The sequence below is a fragment of the Triticum dicoccoides genome, chromosome 3A (genome assembly GCF_002162155.2).
Source record: "Triticum dicoccoides isolate Atlit2015 ecotype Zavitan chromosome 3A, WEW_v2.0, whole genome shotgun sequence".
Lineage (NCBI taxonomy): Eukaryota > Viridiplantae > Streptophyta > Magnoliopsida > Poales > Poaceae > Triticum > Triticum dicoccoides.
Window position 1 is genome coordinate 763,140,156 of NC_041384.1, and position 4,409 is coordinate 763,144,564.

The window sequence follows — 4,409 nt, forward strand, 5'->3', positions numbered from 1 at the left end:
TTCTTATGACTGAACTGCAGTTTCCGACTGGCTTTTCTTGTCTCAGATACCAAAAACAGACAAGCCATTATAAATCTGGGAGTGTTTTCTAGTGACAAGTCAGAACCAGCTATGAGTAAGAACCCGTTATCTCAGATCCCCCTTTTAGTTTGCCCTGTTTTCCTAGACCTTTCAATCGCCAGTGCAAGCTTGCTTACATAGATAATGTTTGTTTGGTTAGACTGCCGCTGTTCATCACGGCTAATTAGGGCTTTGCCTATCCTGTGAACATTGAATTATCATCATCCCAAAGCCGCTTTTCTTGGGCTTAGTACATCTCACCCAGCAGCAGCTTCTCAGTCCTGTCCCACTCAATGAATGGATTGCAATTTCTGTTTGGTCACGAGATCAGTCGTTAGCTGCCCTGAGGTACTGTTAGTGTGTTACCACACCTGAAATCACATCTCAGCTAGCAGATTCCTTCACAGTCCTGCCTACATCACCGAGGTGCAATTTCTGAGTAGTTTCCGTACCCTGACTCTTGGAGTTGCGGATGCCTTCAAGCACAAGCTTGGCGACCCCGACGCCCCCAGAAAGGTCACGAAGCACGGGCAGCCGCCGGCAGGCGAGCAGGGGAAGCTCACTGCTGACGCAGAGTTCAAAACTTCAGAAGGGTAGGCAGATGGATGAGAAAGAGATCCCTTTTTCCCTTTTTCTCCTATTTCTCTAGACCGGGCGATCACCAAGGCATCTAGCCCTGTGTAATTAGTACAGGTAGTGCAAGCTTGCTCACATAAATAAGGGAAAATTGCAGTGCAAGCTTCCTCACATAAATAAGGGAAAATTACGGTGCAAGCCTGCTCGTATAAATATGTTTGTTTGTTATGCCTGCAGTTTCTTTTTGCGAGAATGTTTGTTATGCCTGCTGCTAGTAGGGGATTGCCGACGTTCATGGCGGCTAACTAGAGCTTCTCTTAATCTTGCCAGCACTAACTAATCATCATAATCCCAAAGCTGTTTTGCTTTGCTTGGCATGAGTACTACATCACGGTCAGCAGTAGCCTCTCAATCTCAGCCCTGCCTGATCTCACTGAATGATGTGTTGCAGTTCCTGTTTGGTTTTCTTACCTCCCAGAATCCTAGGGCAGGGCAACCACAAAACAGATCATCATCATTTGTTTAGTATAGAGTAGTTTCAGAAGGAATCGTGGGTGTTTTCTGGTCATGCGCAACAAGTGTCTGATTTTGTCTATGACCGAATGAATTCGTAGCTATGCAGTCTACGGCCTAGTTTGGTTCTGTTTGGTTTTCTTGTCATCGTGACTACCAAAACAGACAATTGACATTTACGGCTCCTGTTTGGTTTTCCAGACATGATAAATAATCGAAAGCTTTGCTTGGGCTTGCTTAATCTCAGTCAGTATCTCAGTAGCTTTTCAGTCCTGAACCCGCTCGCTCTCTGAATGGATTGCAACTTCTGATTGTGTTAGGTCCCCGCTGCGGTTATGCATTTCAGGCCATCTGAAATGAATGAATGAGTTCGAAAGAAGGGTAAGAAAGACAAGCTATCCATACATGCCATGTAGTCGTATCAGATTATATGATTTCTTAGCTCCTGGTTGCAATGCAACTCCAGGTGTTTGACTTGTGCTCTGATTGCGCCATTTCTGTTGTCTGTCCTTTTCTTTTGCTGTAGAATTCAGCGCTTACAGATGCACCTAGAGCACCAGCAGCATCGATCATTGCCTTGTGGCTCCAGTAGCCTTAATTTGTCAACGCCGTCTGGTTCATCAGTCACTGCCCCTTATGCCCATCGATCATTACCTATTGCAGTTGGCCCATCTTTGATATTCACCACTGCCCGACGCTACGTTTTTCCTGAAGATTGTTTGGCCATGGCGCGGTTGTAGCAGCGGCAGATCCAACTAGTGTCATATGCATGACATTAGTCTAAGTTACTATTTTCATAGTGCAAAGTAATATAGTACTAGTGTCATATGTGGCCTCATTTAATAGCTTGTAGACTCATGTTGTCTTGGAAAGCGCTATGTTACAGTAACATATTATGTTACTACTTCTCATTAACTACTTGCCACATAAGCAAAAAATTCTCGAGGAGCGCTATGTTACTACCTAAGTTACTCCCACTATAACTAGCCTCACAAGGAGCACGCGCGGCATACTGCATTTTCAACGATCGACAACGATATCCCCTGCCTGCATGCAGTGGCGGAGCTACAATTAAAAACCTGGGCGGGCCAAATTAAAGAGAAGTTCGGCTGTTTTAATTCCATGCCTTATTTGCTTGCATATCCTAGCGTATTTCCATTAAACATGGGCGGGCCATAGCACAGTTTTGCCTGGCTGTAGCTCCGCCAGTGCCTACATGCACCGACGTCGCTGCGGAGTTTTGCACAACGAAGCACTGCTGCTCAAAGAGAGGTCGTCTCGAAGCTCGTCGTGGGTTTTCGATTCCAGTGAAGATTTCGCCGACCGGATTTTAGTCACGTTAGTATGAGTTGAAATGTTTTTTTTTTTGCGAGTGAGTACGAGTTGAAATGTTGAGCTTTGTGTCTAAATATTCAAGTAGCTTCAGTAACACACGACATTGCAAATTATCAATTTGGTTTTTATTTATTTAGTTGAATTTGCATTGAATGTACAAGTCGTTTGGCTGGACCGAAATCTTGTCTTTGTTTTTTCTGCCATCTATATCTAAAAGAGAAAAGAGAAACGAAAGTTTTGTCATGTGCGTGCAATGCAAGCATAGTTCGAGATATTTTGCTCCATCAATCCCGGCCGCTTGTTGTGCGGACAGAGCAGACACGCTCACATGCAGGGAGGGTTCTCTCAAAGAGCATCATATAAAAGAAAGAAACTACTGAACCAAATTCAACCAAAGGTTTCGTGGTGTAGTTGGTTATCACGTCAGTCTAACACACTGAAGGTCTCCGGTTCGAACCCGGGCGAAGCCATTCAGCATTTTATTTTTTTTGTCAATTGCGCAGAAAAAAGAATGAAAAAAAAAAGAAGTTTGGCCCATACAGGGCACGACGCTCTAACCAGCTGAGCTAATAGGCCTCTTGCACGATTGTTTAATTTTGCCGTCTACATATTTAAGAATTCAGAATAAAACTTGTACATAATCAACCCTTAACGACGTGAATAAAACAATAATAAGAGCCTGTCCGGACTCTCTCGGCTCTCCAACTCCACGCCAGAGCGGAGCAGCATCCAGTTCTAATTTGGGAAGTGGCTGAAACGGCGCTCCGTCCCGTAGCGATTTGCCGAACAGGGCCTAAGATCACGGAAGCCTCCTTTGGTCCTTATTGTGCTGACCTTACTTATGATTCCTCATACTGCTAGATCGTATTCGTATGGCGTGCCGGGTGTATTGCATTTTCGAATACATGTGCTTTTCAGTTCATCTTGTTTTCCGCGAGTCGATCGGGTCTGGTGGAAAGCAAACAATGGTTCAGCGTGCACCGATGGATGGATCCATGTGATGTGATCGGTGTCGTCGAAAAGAAGACCGAGCTGTGCAGGGAGAAAAGAACCAGCACGTAGCTAGCGTGTCGGTGCTGCAACACGCACGATGAAAGCACCTGCTTCGTCCTCGTACGTAGTAGATTGGCATAATTGGATCCGTCCGTAGTGGTGGTGGTTGGTGTTGGTTAGATCACGCGTTACTATGTTTTTACCATTGCATTGCGTGCATCATTCAGTTCAGATTAAGTCATTCAGTTCATCATTGCATTGCGTGCATTACTCTTAGGCAGAATTATTGGGGGTTCCAGCAGTTCATGAGATGGGACTCTATAGTTTTGGACAAAAAAGGGACCGAGTCCCAGGAGGAGCCGTGTTCTCCTCGTCTCTGTGTTCGGAGATCTGCACGCGGATTAGTAGCAGCGGCAGCAGCCGGCAAGGGAGACAAAGTCACGAGGCAGTCAGATAAAATCAGCAGATGAAATGAAATCCATTGATAATGATCCGCATCCATCGGGAAGGCTAGGACAGAGGCAAAGCAATTACTAGCATTGGAAGTTGTGCCTGGGAGCTACACGTGAGTACAAGAAGGATTTTGGGTATGAATTTGCTACCGGTGCATCTTGTGTACTTGAGCACGTGTTGGAAGCTCGGCTATTTTTTCATATTGTCATCCGTATAAAGAACCATGGCGCCAACGGATACCAGGTTTGAGGTGGAGAAGTTCACGGAACTGAAAACCTTGGGTTATGGCAGACAAGAGTGAAAGATTTGTTGGCACAATGAGGATGCTTGAAGGACTTGTAGAAGTCATGTCAGTTAAGATGGAATTATCATGTGATGGATGGAAATTTGCGGAAGACGATTGGGAGCCTCGAGCGTGTCATACAGTCGAACGAGTTTCGACTGGGTCGGACTAGGTAGTTTGACGGATCGACGCAAGT

At 45.3% G+C, this 4,409-nt stretch overlaps 1 non-coding gene across 1 annotated transcript; it reads left to right on the top strand.

The window, feature by feature from the left end:
• Positions 1 to 2,880: 2,880 nt before the first annotated feature.
• On the top strand, positions 2,881 to 2,954 carry TRNAV-AAC. Its single transcript has one exon. It is a non-coding gene; the product is annotated as a tRNA-Val (tRNA).
• Positions 2,955 to 4,409: the final 1,455 nt, after the last annotated feature.